The 12,014-nt window shown below is 45.1% G+C and overlaps 1 long non-coding RNA gene across 1 annotated transcript in view; it reads left to right on the top strand.

Moving 5' to 3' along the window:
* LOC122921115 overlaps nt 1-12,014 on the top strand; it is a 92,379-nt gene that overhangs the window by 5,175 nt on the left and 75,190 nt on the right. The window contains exon 2 of the long non-coding RNA XR_006386975.1: nt 5,393-5,517. This is a non-coding gene — a long non-coding RNA (uncharacterized LOC122921115). The remainder of the gene's footprint in view (nt 1-5,392; nt 5,518-12,014) is intronic.

The following is a 12,014-nucleotide window of genomic DNA, read 5'->3' as shown; positions in this document are numbered from 1 at the left end:
GTAACCAACATGTCGAGCATGGGCAGCAAATAGACAGCTTGGGAGCTACTCAAAAAGGTCCTGGTGGGTTGTCACAGGTATCTGGAGCCGTGCTGACAGCAGTGCATCCCCCAGCTGCTGGAGGGTGCATGGGGGAGGATCCATAGAGCAAACGCAATGATTGAGGTGGTCCTACAGATCCTCAATTGGGTTCAAGTCTGAGGAAGTAAGGGGCCAGGGTAGTACTTGGAAGTATGATTTATCGGAAAAGGCATTCCTTTCACAATCTTCTACAAATTCCTGTACTCCCATGAAAATTGAAGTGCAGTGACCCTCCGTCTTATTTGGAGTAGAGTTCACTGAACTGTTGTTTTACACATATGTTTTGGTAGCCCCGTGGTTCATTTTGGCAGTAAACTGCTCCACTGTAGAGTGTCGGCGTTGCACAGCTTCTTAGCCTATTTTCATCTCTCAATGGCATGTGGTGCTCTACAGTTTCCATGTCGCTTATTCACAATGGTGCCATTTGTCCACTCATGATATACTTTTACCACAACAGCATGTGAACAGTTCACAAACTGCACATTTATTTTTCCAACTCTGATAAATTACCCCTTTAACCCATGATGGCAACAAGGGATATGTGTGCAGATAGCCTATCACACATCTTATATACACACGAAATGTGACTTTCTTCATGAGTTTTGAGCAGCTCTCTAGGACTTACCGTTCCTGAGATACTCCCAAAAATGTACCTGCATTAGCCAATAGAAGCCAGCAAGCCTTTCATTTAAATCCAAACTGCCATTTACATGGTCCCATATCCCTTAGAAGCTTGCAGGTCCTACTCCAGGTTTCTATAACAACTGATCACAGGTTTTAGCAGTTCGCAGGTCCTTAAATATTCAGTCATATGACATATGACGGCACAACTACACTGCTACATGCATGGGGGGCAGGGGCCACTATTAAACGGACGGGCACTGTGGAGTTCACTGTTAAAGGGGCGGGCACTCTGGAGGTCACTGTTAAAGGGGCGGATACTGTGGAGTTCACTGTTAAAGGAGTGGGCACTGTCGAGGTCACTGTTAAAGAGGCAGGCACTGTTAAAGGGGAGGGCACTGTGGAGGTAACTGTTAAAGGGGCAGGCACAGTGGAAGTCAATGTTAAAGGGGCGAGCACTGTGGAGGTCACTGTTAAAGGGTCGGGCACTGTGGAAGTCACTGTTAAAGGGGCATACACTGTGGAGGTCATTGTAAGGGGGTGGGCACTGTGGAGGTAGCTTTTAAGGGGCGGTCACTGTTAAAGGGGCGGGCATTGTGGAGGTCACTGTTAAAGGGGAGGGCACTGTGGAGGTAACTGTTAAAGGGGCAGGCACTGTGGAAGTCAATGTTAAAGGGACGAGCACTGTGAAGGTCACTGTTAAAGGGACGGCCACTATGAAGCTAACTGTTAAAAGGGTGGTCAATGTTAAAGGGGCGAGCACTGTAGAGGTCACTGTTAAAGGGGCGGGCACTGTGGAGGTCACTGTTAAAGGGGCATACACTGTGGAGGTCATTGTAAAGGGGTGGGCACTGTGGAGGTAACTTTTAAGGGGCAGGCACTGTTAAAGGGACGGGCACTGTGGAGGTCACTGTTAAAGGGGAGGGCACTGTGGAGGTAACTGTTAAAGGGGCGGCCACTATGAAGGTCACTTTTAAAGGGGAGGCCACTATGAAGGTCACTGTTAAAGGGGTAGTCACTGTTAAAGGGGCGGGCACTGTGTAGGTCACAGTTAAAGGGGAAGGCACTGTGGAGGTCACTGTTAAAGGGTCAGGCACTGTGAAGGTTACTATTAAAGGTGCAGCCACTATGAAGGTCACTGTTAAAGGGGTGGTAAATGTTAAAGTGGCGGATATTGTGGAGGTCACTGTTAAAGGGGCAGACACTGTGGAGGTCACTGTTAAAGGGGCAGCACTGTGAAGGTAACTGTTAAAGGGGCAGGCACTGTGCAGGTCACTGGTAAAGATGCAGTCACTGTTAAAAGGGAGGGCACTGTAGAGGGCACTGTGAAGGTCAATGTTAAAGGGGCGGCCACTGTGGAGGTCAATGTTAAAGGGGCAATGTGGAGATAACTTTTAAAGGGGCGGGTACTGTAGCGGTTACTGTTATGAGGGAAACTGTTGATATCTTTTTATGACACAAGGAAACATAAAATGAAATAGATGAAATATACCCGTGCAAAGCTGGGTCCTTTTGCTAGTATATATATATATATATATATATATATATATATACACACACACACATTGGCATCATATGCATATATAAGGAATCAGAAATTAGCTTTTTATAACATTGGTGGTTTTTAAGAACTGCTGTTGGCTACAATAATTTTTTTTGTTTCTTGGAGTAGAAATATTAGGTTGAACACTTTAAATCTCTGTTATAGGCTTCTGTGGTGCATGCCGTCATAGAATTCCGTTATGGTCTGTGGTAACGAAATCCATTATGGAATTCTTAGATGACCCAAACGCCGAACTTGCAAATCGCAAGTTTTCTCAACACTACTCACATGTCATTTTTTACGTGCAGTTAACAAAAGTAAATGTAGCCCTAACAACATTGACACAATTGCATTGTTTTTTCACACTGTTTCAAAATAAAAAATAAAAAAGAAGAGTTATAAAAAACACAAAATAATCAACTTGTTCTGCATAAAAGAAGCCCTTTAATCTCAACAGAAAAATAAATGACAATGAAGATACAAACAAAAAATAGAAATGGTGGCCCTAAAGTACCAAACTATGCTGCGTCCATGCAGAGTTAAAGGGATATAAATATATTTGGAACCTATGTTTTTATTCTAAATTGTGGAAACTTTTTGTTCAAATTATGATAGGAAAATAAGACATGATCCTGCCCCCTCTGCACCAGATATCAACTGTATATGTCTCTGATTCCAGCTGATAAACCCCTACTATGCAGTGGCGTACTGCCAATATAGGCAGACCACGCCGTTGCTATGGGGCCCGCAGCACAGGGGGGCCCGGAGCACATGGAAGGCTCCGCCCCCTACTCTGCACAAGACAGTGACAGACTCAGTGTATTCATAGTTTCAAGCGGCGTTCTTGAACTTCTCCCTCAACCCCACCCATTGTTCGGGCTGCATCTCCCTCCCCGGCAAGGATCCTGCTGCTGCTGATTGGCCAGTGTATCACGCAGCAGGAGCAGCGCAGCCAGGCACACATAGAGACTAGGGTGGCCACTGGCTTCACGGACCTCGCCGGCCACGCCCCTAGAACTTACAAACCACGCCCACCTCCGCGAAGCCACGCCCCCATCGCCTGCCGGGAAACGGGTGGAGGAGAGGTAAGAACTTGTGGAGGGGTCATGGGTGTCCTGGAGGGACAGTAGTAGTTATTAACGGTAACCCCTTTAAGCAGTACCCTATTCACAGTATTTATTAACCCTTTTCAGCAGTCCCCTGAGGGCTTAATAAATACTGTGAATGGGGAACTGCTGAAAGGGGTTAATAAATACTGTGAAAGTGTGAAGGGCCTTCACATAGACCCTTCAGTCCCCTCTTCACACTTATTTATTTCCCCCTTTCAGCTGTTCCCAGGACCCACACAGTAGGTATTATTAACCCCTTTCAAAATTACCAGCGCCTGCCCTTCCCCCCCCCCCTTTGAGCAATCCCCGACGGCCCACAGCACAGACCAGGGAGTACCTCAGCTGCGCTCCTCAGAGTCTGTTCCTCCACTTCCTGCGTGGCCGCGCCTGCACAAACCAGAATTGACTGGCGCGATGCAGGCGCTGCCGGACGTGCGACTCTACGCCGTGATGCGAGTGATCCTTAAAGTGCCCCGTACTCGTCGAGTCTAGAGTCGCTGATGCCCACACAGCCGCCACTGCCTCCCTCCCGTCACGCAGATTAATACATCCAGCGACATAGGGGGGAGCAGCCAATAGCAGGCCACAATGGGAACGAGCCTCCCTAGCATCGCGGGTGACGCTAGGGAGGCTCATTTCCGACGCAGCCTGCTATTGTCTGCACCCCCCCCATTGGGCATAAGTATTAACTGTATGCGGTGCCTGGGCAATTTGGGGGGGCATAATAGGGATTAGATAGCCCCTTTAACCCTTAGGATACCAGAAGTTTTTTCATTTTTGCATTTTATTTTTCCTTCCCTATCTTCCTTGAGCCATAACTTTTTTTTGTGGGAAAACCCAACAATTTTTCCACCTTTTTAGGGGTTTTGTTCCTACAGCTTTACCTTTGTGGCAAAACTGACCTGTGCCCTTCATTCTCTGGGGCAGTACGATTACAACGATACCACATATGTATAGGTTTTTTATGTCTAAATAGTGTAAAAATACATTAACACTTTGATAAAAAAAAAAAATATTACTTTTTTACATCACCATATTCTGACCCCCATAACTTTTTTATAGTTATATGATCTACTGAGCTGTGTGGGGGCTCATTTTTTGCGGGATGAACTGTAGTTTTTATTGATACCCTTTTGGAGTGTGTGTGACTTTTTAAATCACATTTTATTACATTTTTTGGGGTGAGAGAAGTGATGAAAAAATGGCGCTGGTAACAAAGCTGTGTCAGGCTTTACCGCAGTGGGCACAGGCAGGAGGAGTGATATATATGCGGGCTCCTTCCCTGCACTCGTTCAGTTGTGCTCGCATACATATGGCGCCCTGTGCCCACTTTGCTAAAGCCTGACATCGCCCATTTATGCCCGACTTTACCAAAGCAGACAGGCAGGAGCAGTGATGTGTGCTGTACATGGCTGAGATCTTTACTCCCATACAGAGAGAGTATGGATTATAAAGCGCTATAAGCACCTGAATTCAGCACCTATTTCTTAAAGGTTTCTAACGGTTTCAGTAGAACATGTATACATTTTTTTTATTGGCAAATGGGGGTGTGGCAGGGGAGGAGCCAGGAGGTGGGATGGGCCAGGGGTGGGTAGTGGGCGGGGTTGGGGGCCCAATTCAGACTCTTGCTATGGGGCCCAGTGATTTCTGTGTACGCCCCTGCTACTATGGTCAATAGAGACCATGCCTTCTAAGTGGTTTAACATATGGACGGGCCTCCCTCAGTCACCCCACTGGTCATTTTACGATGGTGACTATGGGATGTGCCCACAAAGAGAAGCAGAAGTGCAAAAGAGCCAAATTCTTTTTCTACTGTGCATATCAGACTAGATTTTTGCATGATCACAAAAGGAAAGCCATAGATCAAGTCGTCAGTGTTTGAACTTCATTCTAATTACGGCCCCTCCTTTCCAAATGTTTACAGTAGCTGAGCATGAGTATTTGCATGTGTATATTAAACAATTTCTATCGATCAAATTGTGGCATGTAGGTATGAGTCAATAATTATTGTTTTTGATAAACATGTAATCATTCTTAGGTCAAGATATATGAAGAAGACTTCAATAAAGAAAGAGCTGACAAAGAGAAGATAAGAAAAGAAAAAGAGGAGCTACAGCAAATTCTCCAGAAACTACAGCTTCAGCTTCACAAATAGATAACAAGGTAAGCATTTGAAAAGAGCTTGAGGGAATTTATTAAGGCTGGTGAATCTTATTCCGGTCCTAATAAGTAATACACATGCATAAGACATGCTAATGTTAGGAGGGTTGGGCAGACCTGCAAAGGCACATACTGGTGGTTCTATGCCAGCTGCCAGCCAGAAAATATGGAAGCCATGATGTTAATCATGGACAATACGACTATGCAGAGTGATTTATTAAAGCTGTTTATTTTCCAAGTCGTTTTTACTATAATTATCTTTTAAAGCTAGGATATAGGATTTGCCCAGATTTTCACACACAAAAAATAATAATTTGTTATTGTCTGTACTGAGTGATTTGCAAACATATGGGGTCACTTATAAAACTGGTGTAAAGTAGAACTGGCTTAGTTGCCCATAGCAACCAATCAGATTCCTCCTTTTCAAAAGGAGTGGTCATAAATGAAAGGGGGAATCTGATTGATTGCTTTGAGAACTAAGCCAGTTCTACTTTACAACAGTTTGATAAATTACCCCAATAGTAACTAGAGGCAAGGTGAATGAGCCAATTTGCTTATTGATGAATTTTCTATTGCAGAACCATATTTCCACTTTTTAAGGCAATGGAGCTTAAACGGGAGTCTGTCACATAATTTTTACCAATATAACTAACAACATGCCCCACAGAAGATTGCAAACGCTTTCCAAACATACACTGCCTGTCCAAAAAAAAGTCACCAGCTGTATTTAACTAAGCAAATAGTTAGGAGCCTCCTATTGGATAATTACTGCATGGGCGATTATCTCTCAGCTGGCAACAAGTTATTTAACCCCAACTGGTGCAATGAGTTGCTTCTCATTTCTTAAACAACCATCTCGTAGTCACGGAAAAGATGTTAGTCTGTTTAAAAAGGGTCAAATCATTGGCATGCATCAAGCGGAGAAAACATCCAAGAAGATTGCAGAAACTACTAAAATTTGGTTAAGAACTGTCCAACGCATTATTAAAAACTGGAAGAATAGTGGGGACCTATCGTATTCGAGGAAGAAATGTGTCGGGAAAAAAAATCCTGAATAATCGTGATCGGCAATGTTTAATAGTGAAAGTAAGAGCATTTCCACATGCACAATGCAAAGGCAACTCAAGGGATTGGGACTGAACAGCTGTGTGGCCGAAAGAAAACCACTAATCAGGGAGGCAAACCAGAAAAAAGGGCTTCAATTTGCTAGGGAGCATAAATATTGGACTGTGGAGCAATGGAAGAAGGTCATGTGGTCTGATGAGTCCAGATTTGCCCAGTTCCAGAGTGATGGGCGCATCAGGGTAAGAAGAGAGGCAGACGTTGTGATGCACCCATCATGCCTAGTGCCTACTGTACAATCCTGTGGGGGCAGTGCTATGATCTGGGGTTGCTGCAGTTGGTCAGGTCTAGGTTCAGCAACAGTATGTGCTCCAAGAATGAGGTCCGCTGACTACCTGAACATACTGAATGACCAGGTTATTCCATCAATGGATTTTTTTCTTCCCTGATGGCACGGGCATATTCCAAAATGACAATGCCAGGATTCATCTTGCTCAAATTGTGAAAGAGTGGTTCAGGGAGCATGAGACATAATTTTCAAACATGAATTGTCCACCACAGAGTCCAGACCTTAACCCCATTGAGAATCTTTGGGATGTGCTGGAGAAGGCTTTGTGCAGCAGTCAGACTCCACCATCATCAATGCAAGATCTTGGTGAAAATTTAATGCAACACTGGATGGAAATAAATCTTGTGTCATTGCAGAAGCTTATCGAAACAATGCCACAGTGAATGTGTGCCGTAATCAAAGCTAAAGGCTTTTTTTGGGTGACGACTTTTTTTTGGGACAGGCAGTGTACATGTGTGTACTTTGGCTCCCAAGTTGTAGGCTGGATGGACCTCGCTTTGGGTACTTGGAAAGCAAATCTCGCCCACTTGGGAGCCATTTTTAAGTATAATAAAAGTGCTTTTCCTTGAATAGCATGAAATAGAATAAAAACACAAAGTACACACAAGTATGTTTGGAATGCATTTTTATGTTAAACATGCTTATTTGAATAAAAGTTTTGCTCTGTTTGCCTTCTAAACCTTGCATGTACTTATACATTGTGGGCTGCTCAGTCCCTGACGGCAAAAATCTAAGCTGACATCTTTTCAACAAAATAAAATAAAGCTAACATGATCCTCCGGTTCAAGAATTATAATAATACTAGCAGAAGGACCCAGCTTCGCACGGGTATATTTCATCTATTTAATTTAATATTTGTGTGTCTTTAAAAGATATCAACAGTATCCCCATAACAGTGGCCTCTACAGTACCCCGCCCCCTTAACAGTGACCTCCACAGTGCCTGCCCCTTTAACAGTGACCTCCACAGCGGCCTGCCCCCTAAACCGTGACCTTCACATTCCCCTCCCCTTTAACAGTGACCTCCACAGCAACTGCCTCTTTCATAGTGCCCCTGCCCCCTTAACAGTGACCTCCACAGTGCCCGCCCCTTTAACAGTGACCTCCACAGTGGCCTGCTTCCTTACCAGTAACATCCACAGTAAACGTCCGTTTAACAGTGACCTACACAGTGCCCATCCCTTTAACAGTGAGCTCCATAGCAGCTGCCCATTTAATAGTGGCCCCTGCCCCCTTAACAGTGACCTCCATAGTGCCTTCCCCTTTAACAATGACCTCCACAGCAGCTGCCACTTTAATAGTGCCCCTGCCCCTTTAACGGTGACCTTTACAGCGGCCTGCTTCCTTAACACTAACATCCACAATGAATGCCCCTTTAACAGTGACCTCTACAGCAACTGCCTCTTTAATAGTGGCCCCTGCCCCCTTAACAGTGGCCTCCACAGCAGCTGCCCCTTTAATAATGGCCCCTGCCCCCTTAACAGTGACCTCCACAGTGCCCTGTCCCTGTAAGGCTAGGGATACATGATGACATGTGTCGCGCGACATTTAGTCGCTCCAATGTGGCGCAACAATTTTCATAATGATAGGCTATGGTGTCACATTGCGACATGCTGCATCTGCGACACGACAGTCACAAAAAATCCACCCAAGATAGATGCATGTAGCAGTGTAGTTGTGCAACTTATTATAGTCGTGTAGCCCTAGCCTAAAGCTGACCTACAGCAGTGAAGAAAAATGGCTGGGTTGTTATGGAAACCTGGAGTAAAACTGTGTGTATGTGTAGACTAACAGCCTGCGAGCTTCTATTGGCTGATAAAGAACATGTGACCATGTGTATGGCAGTTGGGATTTGAAGAGAAAGACTTGCAGGCTTGTATTGGCTAATGCAGGTCATTTTTTTGTAATATCTCAGGATTGGTACGTCCTAGAGAGCAGAGACTAAAACGGTCTAAAACCTTCCCGGACACCTGATGTACCTTTGTGCCAAATGTGGTGAAGATCGGTCCAATCGTTTGGTCGCACATAAAGAACAGACAGACGTCCAGACAAACAGAAACTCATTTTTATATATAAAAGAGATTAACATGGGGCCCTCTAAATCATCTTTTTAGCTGCAGCTCCGCTAATTCTTCTCTTTTATCTGTTGCATACTGTGCATTGGTAGCCCGATACTTCCTACATGTCCAGCCCTGCTCTTGGATTGGCCAGTGCTGTTCACATAAGCAGTGCTGGCTAATCCAAGGGCAGGAGGAAGTGAAATGGGCTACCAGATTCACAGTATGTATCAAGCAGTCTTAAAAGCTGTCCCTATATAGTGTATAACTGCTTCTCCTTGTCTTCCTTACTTACTGATAATAGCAAGTACTGACAGCGCTCTCTGCTATATATCCCCAATGGACTTGTTATAATAATCTTTATTTATATAGCGCCAACATATTCCTCAGCACTTTACAATTGTTAGTTAGTAAGCGCATGCGCTGGGGATATGGAACACATATACAGTACATTGTCAGCGCTGACCATTGACAGTGAAGCATGTTAGGGAGACAAGGAAGAAGTGTTTCTATAGTGTATAAGGTCATATATAGAGTTGAGCGAACACCTGGATGTTCGGGTTCGAGAAGTTCGGCCGAACATCCCGGAAATGTTCGGGTTCGGGATCCGAACCCGATCCGAACTTCGTCCCGAACCCGAACCCCATTGAAGTCAATGGGGACCCGAACTTTTCGGCACTAAAAAGGCTGTAAAACAGCCCAGGAAAGAGCTAGAGGGCTGCAAAAGGCAGCAACATGTAGGTAAATCCCCTGCAAACAAATGTGGATAGGGAAATGAATTAAAATAAAAATTAAATAAATAAAAATTAACCAAAATCAATTGGAGAGAGGTTCCATAGCAGAGAATCTGGCTTCCCGTCACCCACCACTGGAACAGTCCATTCTCAGATATTTAGGCCCCGGCACCCAGGCAGAGGAGAGAGGTCCCGTAACAGAGAATCTGTCTTCATGTCAGCAGAGAATTAGTCTGCATGTCATAGCAGAGAATGAGGCTTCACGTCAGCCACCACTGCAACAGTCCATTGGCATATATTTAGGCCCAGCACCCAGGCAGAGGAGGGAGGTCCCGTAACAGAGAATCTGTCTTCATGTCAGCAGAGAATTAGTCTGCATGTCATAGCAGAGAATGAGGCTTCACGTCAGCCACCACTGCAACAGTCCATTGGCATATATTTAGGCCCAGCACACACACAGGCAGAGGAGAGAGGTCCCGTAACAGAGAATCTGGCTTCATGTCAGCAGAGAATCAGTCTGCATGTCATAGCAGAGAATGAGGCTTCACGTCAGCCACCACTGCAACAGTCCATTGGCATATATTTAGGCCCAGCACACACACAGGCAGAGGAGAGAGGTCCCGTAACAGAGAATCTGGCTTCATGTCAGCAGAGAATCAGTCTGCATGTCATAGCAGAGAATGAGGCTTCACGTCAGCCACCACTGCAACAGTCCATTGGCATATATTTAGGCCCAGCACCCAGGCAGAGGAGGGAGGTCCCGTAACAGAGAATCTGTCTTCATGTCAGCAGAGAATTAGTCTGCATGTCATAGCAGAGAATGAGGCTTCACGTCAGCCACCACTGCAACAGTCCATTGGCATATATTTAGGCCCAGCACACACACAGGCAGAGGAGAGAGGTCCCGTAACAGAGAATCTGGCTTCATGTCAGCAGAGAATCAGTCTGCATGTCATAGCAGAGAATGAGGCTTCACGTCAGCCACCACTGCAACAGTCCATTGGCATATATTTAGGCCCAGCACACACAGGCAGAGGAGAGAGGTCCCGTAACAGAGAATCTGGCTTCATGTCAGCAGAGAATCAGTCTGCATGTCATAGCAGAGAATGAGGCTTCACGTCAGCCACCACTGCAACAGTCCATTGGCATATATTTAGGCCCAGCACCCAGGCAGAGGAGGGAGGTCCCGTAACAGAGAATCTGTCTTCATGTCAGCAGAGAATTAGTCTGCATGTCATAGCAGAGAATGAGGCTTCACGTCAGCCACCACTGCAACAGTCCATTGGCATATATTTAGGCCCAGCACCCAGGCAGAGGAGGGAGGTCCCGTAACAGAGAATCTGTCTTCATGTCAGCAGAGAATTAGTCTGCATGTCATAGCAGAGAATGAGGCTTCACGTCAGCCACCACTGGAACAGTCCATTCTCAGATATTTAGGCCCCGGCACCCAGGCAGAGGAGAGAGGTCCCGTAACAGAGAATCTGTCTTCATGTCAGCAGAGAATTAGTCTGCATGTCATAGCAGAGAATGAGGCTTCACGTCAGCCACCACTGCAACAGTCCATTGGCATATATTTAGGCCCAGCACCCAGGCAGAGGAGAGAGGTCCCGTAACAGACAATCTGGCTTCATGTCAGCAGAGAATCAGTCTGCATGTCATAGCAGAGAATCAGGCTTCACGTCACCCACCACTGCAACAGTCCATTGTCATAAATTTAGGCCCAGCACTAGTGTTGAGCGGCATGTCCCATATTCGAATTCGCGAAATTTTGTGAATATTCGAAAGAATATTCGTAAAATATTCGCGATTATTCAAATTCGTTATTATTTCGCATATGCGATAATTCGAATTATCGCATAATACATATGCTATGCAAAATTCACATGTGCGCTAATGAAATCGCCTTACGAAGATTCGCAACTCAATTCAATCACTAATGTATGAATGCAATGCCCTTTGCCTCTGTTCTGGGACAAGTGTAGATATTCGCATGTGCGCTAATAAAATCGCCTTACGAAGATTCGCACCTCAATCACTTTCTAGGGAATGTGAGACTTTTGGGAATCAATCGAGATACAGTGGGGGGTGATGACAGTAGTTGACAGAGTACAGATCAATGTAATCTGTAAGGTGGAAAGTAAAATAAAAAATACGAATATTCGTAAATCGACTTTTACGAAGTTCTACGTATTCGCGAATATGGTGCTATACTATATGAATGCACAGGCCTTTGCCTCTCTGTTCTGGGGACAAGTGTAGATATTTGCATTTGCGTTAATAAAATCGCCTTACGAAGATT

This window comes from Bufo gargarizans, chromosome 1 (assembly GCF_014858855.1).
Source record: "Bufo gargarizans isolate SCDJY-AF-19 chromosome 1, ASM1485885v1, whole genome shotgun sequence".
NCBI classification, from domain to species: domain Eukaryota; kingdom Metazoa; phylum Chordata; class Amphibia; order Anura; family Bufonidae; genus Bufo; species Bufo gargarizans.
Note: the sequence above shows the minus strand (reverse complement) of the source record. Positions and strands in the feature narration are given on the sequence as shown.